Source organism: Akebia trifoliata, chromosome 1, assembly GCF_017979445.1.
Source record: "Akebia trifoliata isolate Shusen 1 chromosome 1, ASM1797944v1, whole genome shotgun sequence".
Lineage (NCBI taxonomy): Eukaryota > Viridiplantae > Streptophyta > Magnoliopsida > Ranunculales > Lardizabalaceae > Akebia > Akebia trifoliata.
This window is the reverse complement of record NC_141375.1, coordinates 6,754,960-6,774,552: the sequence shown is the minus strand read 5'-3', so window position 1 is coordinate 6,774,552 and position 19,593 is coordinate 6,754,960.

The following is a 19,593-nucleotide window of genomic DNA, read 5'->3' as shown; positions in this document are numbered from 1 at the left end:
TTTTTATTCTTCTTCTTCAATGTCTTCTTGAGTTGAATCTTTAATGAGTCATGAGAGTATAACTCTTTTTAGATTAGTATGGAAGAGTAAAGAAGAGATGAATAGAGAGTTGAGAGTAGAAAGTAGAGTGATTTTTATGAGACTTAGTAAGAATTTTTTTGTGAGAGTTGCGACCCATTTTTGAAAGGAGTGGGGGGGTATTTATAGATGTTTGGGAAAATTTTGGGGGTATAATGGGGTGAAGAATTAGGAAAATGGATAATGGCATTGGTTTTAGAGGTGAAGGGTATGAAATTTAGAATGGAAGTAGGGGTAATTATGTAATGAGTGAAAATGGGTTGTGTTTTGATCCAAATGGTTTGGATCTTACCCAAACCATTTGGATGGAGTGTTTGGTGAGGTGAGTTGATGGATGTTTAAGAGGGTGGTTGATTGATTGAGTGGTATTTGATTTAAGAGAATGGATGGTGTAAGATGGTGGTTGGAAGGGTGAGGGAGATGGTGACATGTGGCATGATGTGTGGATGTTAAAGATTTAAATTTAATTGATGGGAGAGGTTGAGTATTTGATTTGAGAGGATGGGTGTAGGTTTAGGTTGTAGAGATGGATTTATAGGAAATGATGATGGTAGATTAGGGAGAGGTATGATGATGGTAGGTTAGAGAGAGGTGTGGGTTGATGTATTTGATTTGAGAGAATAGGGATTAGTTAGTTATGAGGGTAGGTTAGGAGAGCATGGGTTGATGGTGTTTGATTTGAAAGAATGGAGGTTTATAGGGAGTAATGAGGGTAGGTTAGGGGAGGGTGTGGGTTGATGTGATTTTTTAGAGAAAAGGTGATGTGGGTAATTAATTTTTTAGAGAAAAATGATGGGTGGTTGGTTTGATGAGGGAGGTGAGAGGGGATGATGGCATGTGTCATCTTTTGATGGTAAAGGAGTGATTGGTTGATGTGGGTTATGGTTTATGGGTTAAGGTTGTGGGTTAGATATGAATTGGATATGGGTTTGAACTCAGGGGCATTGGGCTTGGGTTTTAGGAAAGGTTATGGGTTTTTTGGATTAGGTTGGGGTCATTTTAAATTGGATTTTTGAGGGTGGGTAGGTTTTAAGTTTGTAGATGGTGTGGGATTGGATTTAGGTTAGAGGATAAGGTGAGAAATTGGTTTTTTGGAGAATTGAGGGTTCATGGGCCATAGGTGGGTTTTGGTTTTTTTTCTTTGGATTTGGAGATGGAGCAGTGAAGGGATATAAGAGGTGGTAGGCGTCTCAAGTCTCGTTTTTTAATTTTATTGATTTTTTTGTGATTTTTGAACTCATTGATTTGATTAGAAATGCCACGTGTTGGCAAATCGAGCTTTTTGGGCCCATTGAAGGATTTTATCATTTTTTTTATGTAAGTGTGGAGCGGTGAAGGTTGGGTCATCATGGGATGGGTCTAATCCCTTTGATGGGTCCCTTAGACCATTAGGTGGTCTTGGGGGCCTCGATTCAATCAAAATGTCACTTTTTAGTGATTCGGGCCTTTGAGGCCCGTTGGCCCATTTATTTGGAAAATCGGTATTTTTGAGCCTTTTCGAGTGTGGGCCCGTTCAAATTGGGGTGTCTACAGCTGCCCTTCTTTGCAGAAATTGCGTGCAAAGAACTGCAAAGAATAGACTAAACCCCTATTTGCACGGGCTGGAGAACTTTGTAAAACACGACTTCGAATTTCTGATTAAATTGATGACTTTTGTAGAAAATGGTTACTCAAGCACGGGGTCTGACAGAGTTTTGCCTTATTAATTCCTTGATCTCGATGGTGCGGAACTCGTGTGAGATTTCGGATTTGATGAAAGTTTGATGAGTTTTAAAATTTAGATATCTTTTTTGTCGTGTTTTAATAAATCGGAGTTGAGTGCAACTCGAAAGGATTTTTGAAATTCTTTGATTTTTTTTTTTTTTTGTTGATCTTACTTTATTTCTCCCATAAGTTAACCCTCTCAATTCATGCATTGCCCCTTGTAATGACGCCTTTGATCCTTTCAACTGTGCAAGCGATAAGGTTGTTAATAATTACCACCGGTCCAAGAAAGTTTTGCTGCTGGGCCACAAGTTAGTTTTCTCAATTCATGCATTGTCCCTTGTAGTAGTGTCTTTGATCCTTTCAATGGTGCAAGCAATATGGTTGCTAATAGTTATCGCAGGTCCAAGAGAGAATTTTGTTGTTGGAGTCGAATCCACCAAGATCTAAAGGCAGGAAGGCTACATAGTCTGAGTCACCTCCATTGCAACAATATCAATAGGTGCATAAGTTGCGAATGAGTCTATTGCATTCATACTCCTTCGCACTTCTTGATTCATTATCACACCAATATCTCTAGCTTGCATGTTTCTAGCCATAACACTCGCAAGGCGTTCGCACTGTCGATCTAAGGTAGCAACCCATCGCTTTTCTCCAAATCCAAGGTCAAAGTTAACCAGTGTTCTATGTATACTGTGGACTGCTTTGTCATCCACTTCTACATGTTCGACCCATATGACCTTGGAGTGACCATTTGGCATTTCTTGGATTACACAACCTAATAGCCTTCTTCGACATCTCAATATCAGGCTAGGACACCAATGATCAAAGGAAACATCGACCATCACCCAAATCCCTTCGTCATGTTGTTTACAATACCTTACAAAAAAGCTCTTTCAAGTCAGAACTAGAGGTGAAGGGACTTGAAATTCTGTTGTCATCACTTGAAAGGCTCCATTGTAGTTTCCTGCTACGCTTAGTAAGTCGTGATGCTTCGGACGTCGAGGTGGTAATGATGGTACCCCCTTTTTTTTGTAATGTCAAGCTTTTGAAATAAAAGAAAAATAGGTTTTTTACTTACTTGGCCTCAGGTATATCTAATGATTTGAAAAGTTGAAGTTTTAATAAGTCTTAGATTTTTCATCATCGACTAAAATAGTAGTTTTTTTTTTAAAATTTTATGAAATGTCTTTATCAAATGAGTACGATAAATTCAGGGTTTGTAAAATCTTTGGCTGTGACGATCTTGGTATTTTTGCCAATCACAGAGGATATAAACGTCAATTACTCTTTTGGTTCCTTTAGAGTCATTCCTGGTGCCTTGGTATTGGAAGACTATATTTTTTGGGTCTTGGGATTTTGGAAAGATTTCTCCGTTCACAATTTATACTATTGCGGGCCAGGAGTTTTTTTTTTATATACCTTTAATGCCCTCGGTGCCAATTACGGTTTTCACCAGACCTGATTTTCACATTTTTGCGTACCGACGTCCTTTTTGGGATTTTCATCGTGTCAGTGATTTTGATCTTGCCATAGTGGCACTTTTTCTTGAGTAATCAATCTAAATTCTCCTCTCGAGTTTGCTGATGACTATTTGTCATTCGGCAACTCAAGTTGAGCCGCGAGATTGGCTATTTTTCGAATATCCAACCTAGATTCGCCTCTCGAGTCTTCCAACGACTAGTAAGACTTTGAGGTCCAGACCAAGTAACAAGATCATTGGTACTGCCATTGTCATTGTGTTGCCCTAGAACATTTCCTGATCAAAAATGACTTTTGGTAGGACGAAACGTTGGCTTGGGCTAATGATAGTGGAATGATACAAAAAGATTAAGGTCTAGGTATATTTATCTAAAGTGGGCTAGACATGGGGTTTGTCTATTTTTTATTTTGAAAAAGTGATCTGTGTCTCCTCCCAGCGTCTCTCGAACTTGTTTAGGCTGGAGATTTGGGTCGAGCTCAGATCAAGTGTCCGAGTTTTTTGACTTTTTTGATTTTTTTGTATTTTTAGCCGTTCACAGTTTATCCTCATGCGGGCCAGGAGTACTTTGATGCTTTGATCTTTTTGATTTTCTTTTCTTTTGTCTTATTTTTTTGTATCATTTTATAGTTGTTGACTTACCTCAGTCTTAGGTTAAGAAATGAACGTGATGATTCAAAAGGGTTAACTAAAGTTGATAGTTGGTTTAGAATAGCAAAGATGGCCTTTCGTCGTCTCAGGATCAGTTTTAGGCATAGTATTTGTTGACAGTGTCAGCATTGATTGGTTGCGGGAAGACTTGTCCATCCATTTCTGTGAGAATCAGAGCTCCTCCCGTCATTACCTTCTGCACGATGAATGGTCCATTATAGTTTGGTCTAAACTTTCCTCTGGCGTCTTCTTGGATTGGCAGAATCTTCTTTAAGACCAGGTCTCCTGGTGAGAAATCCCTAGGCTTAACTTTAATGTTATAGGCACGAGCTATTCGCCGTTAATAGATCTGTCCATGACAAATGGCTGCAAAGCGTTTCTTTTCAATCAGATTCAGTTGATCGAACCAAGCTTGAATCCATTCAGTTTCATCTAACTCTGCTTCTTTTAAGATTCGGAGGAAGGGAATCTCAACCTCTATGGGTAGGACTGCTTCCATTCTGTAGACCAATGAATACGGAGTTGCCCCAGTCGAAGTTCTGAATGAGGTTCGGTAGGCGTGTAATGCAAAGGGTAATATGTCGTGCCAATCTTTGTATGTAACTACCATCTTCTCGATTATTTTCTGATGTTCATGTTGGTTGCCTTGACTGCTCCATTCATCTTAAGTCTGTAGGGTACAGAGTTGTGATGAGTGATCTGGAAGTCTTCGTACATTTTGATCATATCTTTATTCTTGAAGTTCTTGGCGTTGTCTGTTACTAACCCGCTGGGAAGCCCATATCTGCAGATAATGTTATTTTTGACAAACTTCAGGACGTTACCTTTTGTGATGTTGGTGTACGAAACAGTTTCTACCCATTTGGTGAAGTAGTCGATAGCCACTAAGATGAAACGATGCCCATTTGCAGCTTTAGGTGAGATTGGCCCAATGATGTCCATTCCCCAGAGTGAGAAAGGCCAAGGAGTGGTCATGTTATGTAGCTCTGAAGGCGGAGCATTGATCTTGTTGGCGTAGATCTGGCACAGATGGCATTTGCGAACATGCTGATAGCAGTCACCTTCCATTGTCGTCCAGTAATATCCCATCCGCATAATCTTCTTTGCTAGCATATGACCATTCATATGGGGCCCACAGACTCCACCATGTACAGTTTCGATTAATCGTTTTACCTCTGTATCTGCCACGCATCGGAGCAAGACCTCGTGGTACGATTTCTTATACAGAATGTCGTTGCTGATGAAGAATTGCCCTGCCAGTTTCTGAATGGTTCTGAGATTATTCGACGTTGCATCCGAGGGAAAGGTTCAATCCTCGAGATATGCTTTGATGTTTGAATACCATGGCTTTTCTTCTGATTCTTCAATTTCGACGGATATACAGTAAGCTGACTCATCTTGAATTCCAATCTCAATTGGGTTGATGACCAAATCTTCTGAAATGCTAATCATGGAAGCAAGCGTAGCTAGTGCGTCTGCGAATTGATTCTTAGCTCTTGGTATGTATGTGAATGAAATTCTATCAAAGCGTGAGCTCAGTTCCTCCAGATACTCGTGGTAAGGGATCAGTCTCTACTCCTGGGTCTTCCATTCTCCAGTCGTCTGATAGACTACTAGACTTGAATCTCCGAAAACATCGATCTCATCTACCTCGAGATCCAACACTGCTTTCAACCCTGTTATGCATGCTTCATATTCAGCCTCGTTGTTAGAGCAGTGGAACTTTAATCTGATTGCAATTGGCACGTGGGACCCGTCTGGTTTGATTAGGACTGCCCCTATTCCATTTCCTTTCTGATTGGCTGCTCCGTCGAAGTACATTTTCCAGCCTGATTCTTCGTCATCATCATCGTTTCCAATCTCGGTAAATGATATGGTTTCATCTGGGAAGTTCGTCTTTAACGGCTTGTAGTCAGGCAACGGGTGCTCGGCGAGGTGGTCAGCGATGGCTTGTACTTTGATGGCTTTTTGAATGACATAGGTGATGTCAAACTCAGATAATAATAACTGTCATTTTGCTGTGCTGCCTGTTAGTGCTGGTTTTTCGAATAGGTACTTCAGGGGGTCCATCCTAGCGATAAGCATAGTCGAGTAGCTGAGCAAATAATGACGCAGTCGTTGAGATGCCCAGACTAATGCACAGCAAGTTTTCTCAAGTATCGAATATTTTGCCTCATACTCGATAAATTTCTTGTTGAGATAGTAGATGGCCTGTTCCTTCCGTCCCGATTCATCATGTTGTCCTAACACACACCCCATTGACGTTTCTTGTACCGAGATATACATCAGTAGAAGTCGCCTTGGAGTATGAGGGACTAAGACTGGTGGATTGAGCAGATATTACTTGATCTTGTCGAATGTTTCCTGACAGTCTTTGTGCCACTTCTTCGGCGTATCTTTCCTCAGTAGCTTGAATACCGGTTCACAGATAGGCGTCAATTGTGCTATAAACCGACTGATATATTGTATTCTCCCCAGAAAGCCCCGAACGTCATTTTCTGACATAGGTGCCTTCATTTCGAGGATATACTTAGTTTTTGTCGGATCTATCTCGATACCTCTTCTACTGACTATAAACCCCAGTAGCTTGTCTGATGTTGTCCTGAACACGTATTTGGCCGGATTGAGCTTTAAACTGTACTTTCTGAGCCTGTCAAACAACTTCTTTAGATTCACCAGATGATCCTCTTCTATGCCAGATTTAGCGATCATGTCATCTACATAGACCTTCATTTCCTTGTGGATCATATCGTGGAATAATACGGTCATTGCCCATTGGTAAGTCGCCCCTGCGTTCTTCAGCCCGAATGGCATGACTTTGTAGTGGAAAGTACCCCACGATGTGATAAATGCAGTCTTTTCTTGGTCTTCTTCTGCCATTTTTATTTGGTTATAACCTGAGAAGCCATCCATGAATGAGAACATGTTGTGCCCTGCTATACTATCGACTAGAGTGTCGATGTGTGGAAGTGGAAAATCATCCTTAGGACTGGCTTTGTTCAAGTCTCGGTAGTCAAGACACATGCGTACTTTTCCATCATTCTTTGGTACTGGGACGACGTTAGCCAACCACTCCAGGTACGTAGAGACTGCAAGAAATCCTACTTCGAATTGTTTCATGACCTCATCTTTGACCTTGAGGGTCAATTCTGACTTTAGTCTTCTCAGTTTCTGCTTGATTGGCTTACTTCCGAAAGCAATGGGTAGTTTGTGGACGACCAGATCTGTGTCTAACCCAGGCATATCTCTGTATGACCATGCGAAGACGTCTTGATACTCTCGTACGAATTCAGTCATTTTCTCATTTTGTTGCGACGTCAATGAGACTCCGGTCTTGACGATTCGTGTGTCCTCTTCGGTACCAAGATTGATTGAATCTGTATCCTCAATGTTTGGCTGAACACCTCTCTCGTGACGTTCTACCAAGTCTTTAATTTCTTTGGGTGGGTATTCCACTTCGTCCTCAGACTCTTCTTCGATCCCCATTAGGTCGAAGTCGAGTTCGAGATCGAAATCATACTCGTCCCTTTCAAATTCTGTTTTATCTTGGTACTCATTTGATGGAGACAGATCTCTTGAAAACTCTTTTTTCAGTTTTTGAAAAATATCTATTTTTTTACAATTTTGAAAACTTTTTGATTCTTTTGATTTTTGAGAGGTTTTTAATTTTTTTGTTTTTTGAGAAATATTTGCTTTTTTGTTATTTTTTAGATACTTGAAGTGAGAAGAACAATTATGCAAATTCATTAGTAAAGATAGGGAGCCCTCAAAATAGTCTTTACCCGAGGACGAGAGCTCATTATGGTCCTCGGGCAAATTGATGTCGCCTAACGGCATTTTTTTTTAGGCCTCAATAGCCTAAAGGGTCAACGGGAATTCCTCCCAATTGTTCAGAACTTCCCCTTCTCTAAGGGGGCGGATGAGATGAGAGAGTGATTTGTTAGGTGATATGTTGATGGTTCGAAGATAACCATGATCTCCGATTGATTGTTGTCAGGTTGGGGTACAGTCTCTCCCAAACTTGGTGGGATGATAACTGATGCCCAGTCGATTCCCGTAGGAAATGGTGATTCTTTCTCCGGGCTAGTGGTGATTTCTACTTTGGTGGATTCTGGAGCCTTTCCTGATAGACTTTCATCGAAATCCCCATTGAATAGAACATCAATGCCTTCTACGAAGGATGATTGGGACTCAACGACTTGGTCTTCTTGAATGTGCACTAGTGCGAAATTTACAATTTTTGACTTTTTTGTTGGCTGTGATTCTGATAGGCTGTCGGATCTGATATGTGATTTTAGGAAGCTAACGCTGATATGTGGAACTCTACCTAGATTCCAGACATTCGGTTCCCGATTTTGCTTTCTTGCTAGTCGAAGTTCTTTCTTCTTGTCATTCATTTCTGCTATATCCTTTTTTGTGGGCCTAAATCCCAAACCAAAATAAGGATTGAGCTTTTTTACTTCGACTGGTGTAGCTCTTCCTCTTACTCCCAGTCCCAATCCTTGCTTGGGTCGGTAACCTGCCCTTTTTCAGAACCCGACCAATCATCAGATTTGTTCTTGATAGCTTTGCCCTTATCTTCTCCTTCTCTTTCTCGATGTGATTGACAGCAGCGAATTGGTATGAATGGTAAAGTGTCTTGTCCTTTGTCATTTCGATATGGATAAATGACACATTTAGAGCTCTCCCAGCTGGAATAAGGTTCTCTGCCAATACTGATATCATCCTCTGCCCCATAATAAATTTGACTCTCTGGTGCAACGAAGAAGGTACAGCTCCTGCAATATGGATCCAAGGTCTACCCAGCAACAAGTTGAATGTCATTGGTATCTCCATGACTTCAAATGTTATTTCGAAGGTACAAGGACCTATCGTGATAGGTAAATCCACCTCCCCCAGGGAATCCCTTCTCGAACTGTCGAAGCCTCGAACAACCTTATTGTTGGGCTTCACATGCGACCAATCAGCGTTGAGTTTTTGGAAGGTTTCAATGGGACAGACATTGAGGGCCGAGCCATTGTCGATTAGTACTCTAGCAACCATCATGTCCTTGCACATGACCATGATATTCAGTAGCTCGACATGCCCCCGTCCCTCTGGTACGAATTCACTTTCAGTGAAAATAATGGGATTTGGGGCCATGATCTGTCCTACTATCTATTCCAGTTGTGCTGGTGATGTAGTTGAAGGTACGTGTGACTTTCCCAAAATTCTCAACAGAACTTCTTGGTGTTCTTCTGATTTTTGTAGCAGACCCAGAATACTGATTTGAGCTGGCTGTTTGTTCAATTGGTCTACTATATTATGCTCACTCTTTCGAACGAGCTTAATGAAGTCTGCAGCCTCTTTGTCTATCACCTTCGCCTTCTCTTCCGTCTTATCATCTTTATACAGCTTACCCTTTCCCTTCACTTTTCTTTTCTCGTCGTCGGTTACCTCTTTTGCAGTCTCTTTTATTTCTTCTCTGATGTTCACCTCATTTTCTGACGATTTCTAGCACTTTTCTACCCTTGTCATATGGCCAATATCAACCATTATTGTTTCCTTCATTGCTTCGACCCCCGTGGTTGTGGTGATAGTGGTTTCATAACTCTAAGGAATTGCCTGGTCGGAGTTATAGGAGAATGGTTTAGGCGAGTATATGGTTATGGGGGGTGGATCGGGTTTCATATTAAGGATAAGGGGTAGTGGTGATGATTTGGGTGTAGTGGTGGTGGGAAGAGCTATATGAGGATTGTATGGAATGACGAGTGGTGGACGTGAGGAGGTGTATGGTATATGAAGGGGAGGTCGAGTTGATCCTTGAGGAGTTGGCAGTGTGTATGGAATAATAAGGGGAGGTCGGGTCAAATTTTGATGATGGCGTGATCCGCAAGGTATGACTAGAGGTGGTCAGGTAGTAGTATTTTGATGAGTGGGATGGATGGTGAGGTCGGCCAATCTGAGTGGTGGTAGTGAATTTTGGGATGCGTTTGTTGTGTAGTGGTTGATTGTGTTAACCGTTGACGCCTTGACTTCCTGGGTTAGGTGGACCCTGATTTTTGTCCCAATAGGTGTTATCAGATCCGAAGGATTGAAGTCGAGTTCTCCGCACACGACATTTACCCTATGCCCACTCCCCTCTCCATTATGAGTAGGTAGGGGGTTTTGATTGATGTTTTGTTGTTGATTAGGATTCGCTGGTCCATCTAATATGAATGCCCTTTTGTCTATCAAATTCTACACCTGGTGCTTGAGTTGCCTGCATTGATCTGTAGAGTGCCCTGGAGCACCCATGTGAAATTCACAAGATTGTATCCTGGTTCCTTTTCGGCTTCTGGGTTTGGTGGTCGTTTCATGAGGTAATCTCCCCTGAGCAAGATCGGGAGTAATTCTGATAGCGTCATTGGCAACCGAGTAAATACTCTGTTAACTCTATTAGGCCACGCTTGCTAACCTTGCCCATACTGTGGTGCCACTGGTGGAGGATTTGCCTTGAACTGGTTCTGAGGTACGAGATTCCAGACTGGCGGAGGTGCCGGAGCCCAAGAAGTTGACGGAGTTTGTGGTCTCTGTGCTGGTGCTGGAATGAAAAGGGGTCGGTTTGGTTGTATATTGTTGACCTGCGTCTCTTCTCTCTTCTTTACTATCGGCACTGGTTTTCTCTGAGAGGGGATCCCTACTATTACCCCTAAGCTTGTAAAATCAAATATCAGACCAGTTCGGATCCCGTCCTCGACCCGGTCTGCTACCTGTACTAGGTTTGAAAAGGTGCCCGTAGTGTGCCCCATCAGATGAGTATAAAAGACATGCCCTAGTGTCGAGATAAACGTAGTGTTCATCTCTTGTTATATCATTGCGGGCTTTACTTGTGAGGCCGACTCTCGCCACCTCTGTGTATACTCTTTCACCGTTTCTCTCTGTTTTCTGGTCATCTTCGCCATATCATTCCCATCTAGGCCAACATCCGTATTGAATCGGTAATTGTGCCAGAACATTTTTGCCAGGTCTTGCCAACTCTTAATGAGAGTGTGGTCCAACCCGGAGAACCATTTAAGTGCCGGCCCTGTTAACCTTCTCTGGAACAACTACACCAATAACCTGTCATCCTCGCCATACTGGCACACGGACACCCTACTCCGTTATATTTTTCAAACTCCGGACACTTAAACTTGGCCGGTAATTGAGCATTGGGGTAGAAGCATAGATCCTTGAATCGAGTTCTGCTCATAGTGTTGAGGCCCTTTATTCTTCTCATCTTTTCCTGCAAAGACTCGATTTGCTGAGCTAATTTTTCGTCTGTTGCACTCTTGGCTTCTGTGGCCCTGTACTCACATTCGTCATCAAGGATGACCACAGGGGGTGGTCGATTCTGTGGGATATAAAGCGGAGGCCCCTGATATTCAGGCACTGCAGGCGGCATGGTGGTCTGTGGTCCTTGGGGAGGTTGCTCGGGTAAGTCCTGATTTAATCTAGACGCGTGCTGTTGTATTGTTTGAGCTTGTATGACGCTAGCATTGGCTAACATAGCACTTACTATCTTTTCTTGCCTCTCGATTATTTTCAATAATGCTGTGATTTGTGGATCGATGCTTGACGACTCGGCTACTGGGGGTTGTGTTGGTTCAGAAGAACTCATGGTGACTGTAGATGATCTCAGAAAATATGGAGGTACTTCTGGCTGATTGTATTTCTTTCGCTTGGCCACCTGTGGGTACAGAAACCAAGCGTTACTATATTGTTTACAAAAAATGAAGATGCATGATGTTTTATTAGATCAGGTAAAGTTGTTTATTGTGAGTTTTAACGAAAAAATAATTTCTCGACGCGAAGCCGGCATCAACACGGAGTTGGTATGATATTTTACAAAAGAATTACATCAGCACGGAGCTGGCATCGACACGGAGTTCATAAAATATTTTTGAAAACGGAATTAACTCAGCACGGAGTCAGCATCAACGCGGAGTTGGCATCAGCACGGAGCTGGCATCGACATGGAGTCGGTAAAATATTTTGAAAAATTAATTTCATCAGCACGGAGCTGGCATCGACACGGAGTTGGGAAAATATTTTAAAAAGTAATTTCATCAGCACGGAGTCAGAAAAATATTTTGAAAAAGTAATTTAATCAGCACGGAGCTAGCATCGACATGGAGTCGGGAAAACATTTTGAAAAGGTAATTTCATCAGCACGGAGCTGGCATCGACACGGAGTCGGAAAACATTTTGAAAATGAAATTTCATCAGCACAGAACTGGCATCGACACAGAGTCGGAAAACATTTTGAAAATGAAATTATCTTAGCACGAAGCTGGCATCGACACGGAGTCGGCATCGACACGGAGTCTGCATCAACACGGAGCTGGCATCGACACGGAGTTGGGAAAATATTTTGAAAAGTAATTTCATCAGCACGGAGCTGGCATCGACACGAAGTCGGGAGAATATTTTGAAAATATAATTTCATCGACACGGAGCCGGCATCAACACGGAGTCAGGAAAATATTTTGAAAAGATAACTTTTGAGATAAATCGAGTTGGAATAACCCATGTTTTCTGGTAGCCTCCAACTCAGTTCTCTGAAATCATCGCCGGCTAGGCGGATCTCCAAGGAAGAGGTGGCGCACAATGGCACTCTTAAATCACCTTATTCCCTAAATAGACATAGTCTATCCCCCTCATATCGATAGGGTAAGATCTTTCTAGACACCGACTTTGATCAAAGACTGCAATTGGTACTTTTTGAAATCTTTTTTTTTTTTGTTGAAAAAGTTGAATGCATTTGAGTCGATTGATCGATTGTTATCTTTGTTAAATTATGAACTTGGTTCGAAATTGAATCTGGATCCGGTTTGTAGTAGATCTTGATCTTAGACCCAGTCGAAACGGATTTGGGTCGCGGACCCAGTTGAAAAGGGATCTGGGTCTTGGACCCAGTTGTAGTGGATCTGGGTCATAAACCCAACTGAAATGGGTTTGGATCTGGGTTGTGAACCCAGTTGGATTGGACCTGGGTCGTGAACCCAGTTGACAATGGATCTGGGTTGTGGACCCAGTTGAAAATGGATCTGGGTCATGGACCCAGTTGAAAATGGATCTGGGTCGTGGACCTAGTTGGATATGATCTGGGTCGTAAACCCGGTTGAAAATTGGTCTGGGTCATGGACCCAATTGGATTGGATCTGGGTCATAAACCCAGTTGAAAATGGGTCTGGGTCATGGACCCAGTTGGATTGGATCTGGGTGGTAAACCCAATTTGGAATGGATCTGGGTCATGGACCCAGATGAAAATGGATCTGGATCGTAACCTAGTTGAGAATGGATTTGGGTCGTGGACCCAGTTGGAAATGGATCTGGGATGTGGACCCAGTCGAAAATGGATCTGGGTCGTGGACCCAGTTAAGAATGAATCTGGGTCGTGGACCTAGTTGGATTGGATCTGGGTCGTGAACCCAGTTGGATTGGATCTGGGTCATAACCCAGTTGGGAATGGAGCTGGGTTGTGAACCCAGTTGGATTGGATCTGGGTCATAACCCAATTGGAATTGTTTGGATCATGGGTCCAGTTTAAATGGATACAAGTGGGGCCCGGTTCACAAAATTGTTTTGAGTCAGAAAATTCGCAAATTCTTCCCCTTTTCCTATTTTTTGTTTGTTTTATTTTTGAAAATAGTGGTTAACAAATATCCATTTTACTTAATTTGTCCAAAACTTGGGATTTTCCTAAGGGTACCATCATCGTTTGATCGATTGTAAGTGGCCCCCTTCAAAAATGGACTGTCAAGTTCATTCTGTAGCGTCGAGTTCAATCTGGTCCGTAATAATGGCACGAATTTAATCTGCATTCCGTTATCCGTGTTTTGGGCACGGATGAGACATTTAATGTTTCAACCGTGCTTAAAACACGGATAAGGTGCTCACTGTTTCAACCGTGTTCTGAACACGGATGACGCATATTATGTTTCAACCGTGTTCCCAACACGGATGATGTACATTTTGGTTTATCTGTGTCATAGACATGGACCAAAAAGAAATCCAGTTTCTGAAATTTCACAGAACTGATTCTTCGGTCCACTGTTTTGCTTCCCTTCTTCACTGCTTTTTTTTTTTTTGAACATGAATGTAATGCATTCCCCCCTTTTACCTAAGGGGAGATGGAAGGAAAACGAAAATAAATATCCTACAATCTATGTGTGCCTCTTTGGGACTTACAACTTGGACTTCAAGGCCCGACTACATTGTTTGGGGGTCGATATAACATCAAAATTTGTGTCCTAGCTCATCTAGCCGGGCATATGCATGAGTTTAATAGGTGGCTTCATTGCTACCCGATCTTCAAACCTCGATGCATACCGAAGTACACACGTCTTTGGTTGGTGATCGGGTTTGATGTGTTCATTCCCAACACTTGAAATAACGATCTCAAGCCGTGGAACTACTAAGCATCGGGGCTAAGTATATTGAGGGTGGGGTGGCTTGGAAGTGAGTCTATGCTCGCAAGTGCACACGTGCCATTTTTTTTCATTTCTTTTCATCAACCCCTTACAAACATGTAACAGAAGCAACATAAGTAAATAAATATTACAATTTGGACTTGAAAGATAAAAAAATAAAAATAAGAAAATAAGAGACAAACAACAAACAAACAATGTTAGTAAACCAAATAAAAAAGAAAAAAAAAATTTGTTTTGATTTTTTGGAAATAACCGAGTTGACACGAGGTTAGAACCTTGCTCCCCAGTGGAGTCGCCAACTGTAGATATGTGGTTTTCTTCATTACGACGGCCACATCTACTAAAGATTGGAGTCGTCACCATTCATGTTGTAAGTGGGTGTGAATGGTCACTCGATGTACATTTTCGAAAAAATGACATTTTGACATTGTACTGACTAGCGATGGATAAAGGGGTAGTCAAACCTTGAGATTCGGGTAAGTGGCTCGGTTGGAGAAAAGGGAAGGTGTTAGACACCCTTTTCTCCCCACCAAGTGGCGGTAACCTCAAAGAACTCGATCATTTTGATTTTGAAAAAATAAAGTACCACGTGTGTATTTGTACCCTACATAGGGATTTTATTCTTGGCTTGATCATAGGATCATCTCATTGAAGGAGATGATCCTAATGGATCATCTCATTGAAGGAGATGATCCTAATGGATCATTGGCCTTAGGGACTACTCATTTAAAATAAATATAAAAGAGAAGAAGGGGATATTAGAAGAGGAGATGTAGAGGGTAGAGAAGGAGGGAGGAGGGGGGTGTTCTTTGAACCCACCTTGATGCTACATCATTTTCTTCCCTAGCTTTTCTTCTTCTTCTTCTTCTTCTTTTTCAATGTCTTCTTGAGTTGAATCTTTAATGAGTCATGAGAGTATAACTTTTTTTAAATTAGTATGGGAGAGTAGAGAAGAGATGAGTAGAGAGTTGAGAGTTGAGAGTAGAGAGTAGAGTGATTTTCATAAGACTTAGTAAGAGTTTTTTTGTGAGAGTTGCGACCCATTTTTGAAAGGAAAGGGGGGTATTTATAGATGTTTGGGGGTATAATGGGGTGAAGAATTAGGAAAATGGATAATGGCATTGGTTTTAGAGGTGAAGGGTATGAAATTTAGAATGGAAGTAGGGGAAATTGTGTAAGGAGTGAAAATGGATTGTGTTTTGATCCAAATGGTTTGGATCTTACCCAAACCATTTGGATGAAGTGTTTGGTGAGGTGAGATGATGGGTGTTTAAGAGGGTGGTTGATTGATTGAGTGGTGTTTGATTTAAGAGAATGAAGAGTGTAAGATGGTGGTTGGGAGGGTGAGGGAGATGGTGACATGTGGCATGATGTGTGGATGTTAAAGATTAAAATTTAATTGATAGGAGAGGTTGAGTGTTTGATTTGAGAGGATGGGTGTAGGTTTAGGTTGTAGAGATGGATTTATAGGAAATGATGATGGTAGATTACGGAGAGGTATGATGATAGTAGGTTAGGAAGAGGTGTGGCTTGATGTGCTTGATTTGAGAGAGTAGGGATTAGGAAATTATGAGGGTAGGTTAGGGGAGTATGGGTTGATGGTGTTTGATTTGAGAGAATAGAGGTTTATAGGGAGTAATGAGGGTAGGCTAGGGGAGGGTGGTGGGTTGATGTGATTTTTTAGAGAAAAGGTGATGTGGGTAGTTAAGTTTTTGGAGAAAAAGTGATGGGTGGTTGGTTTGATGAGGGAGGTGAGAGGGGATGATGACATGTGTCATCTTTTGATGGTAAAGGAGTGATTGGTTGATGTGGGTTATGGTTTATTGGTTAAGGTTGTGGGTTAGATATGAATTGGATATGGGTTTGAACTCAGGGGCATTGGGCTTGGGTTTTAGGAAAGATTATGGGTTTTTTTTATTGGGTTGGGGTCATTTTGGATTGGATTTTTGAGGGTGGGTAGGTTTTAGGTTTTTAGATGGTGTGGGATTGGATTTAGGATAGGGGATAAGGTGAGAAATTGGTTTTTTGGAGAATTGAGGGTTCATGGGCCATAGGTGGGCTTAGGTTTTTTTTTTTGGATTTAGAGATGGAGTGGTGAAGGGATATAAGAGGTGGTAGGCGTCCCAAGTCTCATTTTTTAATTTTATTAATTTTTTTGTGATTTTTGAACTCATTGATTTGATTAGAAATGTCACGTGTTGGCAAATCGAGCTTTTTGAGCCCGTTGAAGGATTTTATCGATTTTTTTGGATGTAAGTGTGGAGCGGTGAAGGTTGGGTCATCATGGGATGGGTCTGATCCCTTTGGTGGGTCCTTTAGACCATTGGGTGGTCTTGGGGGCCTCGATTCAATCAAAATGTCACTTTTTAGTGATTCGGGCCTTTGAGGCCCATTGGCCCATTGGCCCATTTATTTGGAAAATCGGTATTTTTGAGCCCTTTCGAGTGTGGGCCCGTTCAAATTGGGGTGCCTACATCACCGATGCTGACTGGGCCGGAAACTCTGATGATCGCACATCTACAGGGGCCTATGTTCTTTTTCTTTGTCCTAATCTCATCTCCTAGAGCTCGAAGAAGCAACGCTCTGTGGCCCGTTCCTCTACTGAAGCTGAGTACAGAGTGATTGCCTCTGCTGCATCAGAAGTTCAGTGGGTTAGGTCTCTACTTGCTGAACTTAGGGTCTCACTTCCCTCACCACCAATTATTTACAGTGATAACATTGGCACAACGTATCTTTGTGCTAATCTCATTTTTCACTCTCGCATAAAGCACATCTCCATTGATTATCATTTTGTCCGAGATCTTGTTCAACGCTCTATGCTTCGCGTGTGCCACGTTTCTTCCACTGATCAGCTTGCCGACGCTCTTACAAAGCCTCTTTCTCAAACTCAACTGCGTGACTTAATTTTCACGATTGGTGTCTCCTTTGGATCACCATCTTGAGGGGGCCTAATAAGATATCTCCGGATTATTCTTGATTATTCTTGTAATATTCTAGATTAGGATAGTTGGGACTTTCTAGATTATTCTTATAAACTTTTAAATTAGGATAGTTAAGACTTTCTAGATTATTCTTACAATCTTCTAGAATAGGATAATTAAGACTTTCTAGATTATTCTTGTAATGCCTATAAATACCCTATTTGGGTATTTGTAATAACCATCTAAGAATTCTCAATCAAATAATCCTTACACCTGGAGCAGTAGCTTTTAGAAGACCTTCTTTATTTCTACAGTTAGTATCCTGATGGCCAAGCTTGAAGCAGTTGGTACAATAGAAATGGATTGATTCATAAGAAATTTGTTGCCAAATTCCAACTTGTCCATGAGTAATCCGGACTCTTTTTGGATTATCTTTGAGTAGGTCTAACAGCACGCAGACTTTCGCCCCATTAAGGCACATACCATGACTGGTAGCCTTATCAATGGCTAGAACTTCGCTGACAATCGATACCAAGCTTCGAAGATTAGCTTCCTCCTAGCAAAACAGCGGGATATTCGAAAAAGAAATCCACGTCGGAATCGATGAAGCATCCCTTTCCGACAGATGGAAAAGGGGTGTCCAATTGAAAAATCTCATCACATAACCCTCGATCAAAATCCTCTCCTTCAACCAAATCGAAATCATATCTGATTTAATGGAGAAATTAAGAAGAACGTGACGAAAATCCAGCGTAATAGCTTCACACGATCCAGCAATCTTCCACGAACGTACTAACTTTCTCCACCCCTGGATAGAATTGTTTTCCTCCATTTTTTGGCCTGGCAAACTCTGCTACAAGAGAAAACTTAAATTTCTCTGAACCAGCCTTAACATCTTCATCCGAAAATGAGATTGAAGGTTCTCCAAGCCATAACGATGGCTTCTTTTGAGATCTTTGAAAATGATTATCCTTCAAAGGAGGATCCCCTTCTGTGTTCTCTCTAGATCTAGCCACAACTTCTGCAAAAGATCGAGATCCTACTCTCAGAGGATTTTTACTCTCCATCTTCATTCTCTTGGCACAATTAATCCAACAATATAATCATATTCTCCTCTTTTGTCTTTTTATGCAAAGAAAAGTGGAGGCTACTTTTAGACTCTTCTACACATATTTTTCTCTATAAATAGAGCCTCAATCTCTAGAGAAAGGATCCCTCTTGGTTCTCTTATCCAAGACTCCTTTAATCTAAGGCTCTTAGCCTATTCTCTTATTTTTTGTATTTTTATCTTCTAGTTATTTTCTTTTTGGCTAAATACTCTTGTAAGAAGTAGAAGAAGAAGATTTTGTAAGTTTCTCCATAAAATGAAGAAAAGTTCTTTCATCTCTCATCTTCCCTCTCTTGCAATGACATTAGGCTAAGTTCCCTTCCATTGGAGAGTGAAAAAGCCTAGAGCAAGTTCTTGTATTGTTTCTAGTTTTATGCCTTTCTTTTATTTAAAATGCTTATGAGTTCTCTTTAAGATTTCTTACACATTTTATTCTTAATATAGATACTTTATGCTTAGATTAGATCAAGATAAAGTATGCTTAAACTAGATAATTGGTAGTAGGAAGTATTCAAAGAATTCTACTTTATTTATGTACCCTCATTTGATTTAATTTGTAAAACTTTCCGATCTAAGAAGCTAAGACCAAGTCCTTACGATTGAGTTATAAAAAGGTTAGAAATTAGGAATTGCTCATCAACATATTCTAGGTAGATCCACCTCCAATGGTGTTTTAATTTCATAAGTTTACTTACTTTTAACATCATTTACTTTAGTTTATTTTCTAGCAATTTTACATCTTCTTATAAGTTCAAAAATACAAAGAAAAACAGTTTTAATTCCTTTTAGTTAATTTGAATTTTATCATCTTAGCTTAACTCTATTCCTCCTTTCTCTTTGGTTCGATCCTCTATTTGCCCCACAAGTAAGATTAATATTAACTTATGTGAGAAGAACAATGACAGTCTCATCAAGGAACCATAGATAACTTCAAAATGGATCAAATCGATCCACGAGTAAGATAAATGAGTAAGGGGTCAGATTACGGGTTTCGGAAGGTGTTAGCCACCGACCCTGCCAGATTGAGATTATCGGTCTCTATTATGATCCAAACTATCCTATGGTCAACAGGTAAAGACTAAAGTCAAGCAAGGATCCCATCATCATCAAATTATATCAAATGTGTAAAACAAATCTTACGACCAATATTTTTCTAAATATTACATAATTTCTCGAATTCCGCACAAATATGGAAATATTTGAAAAAGCCTCAATTC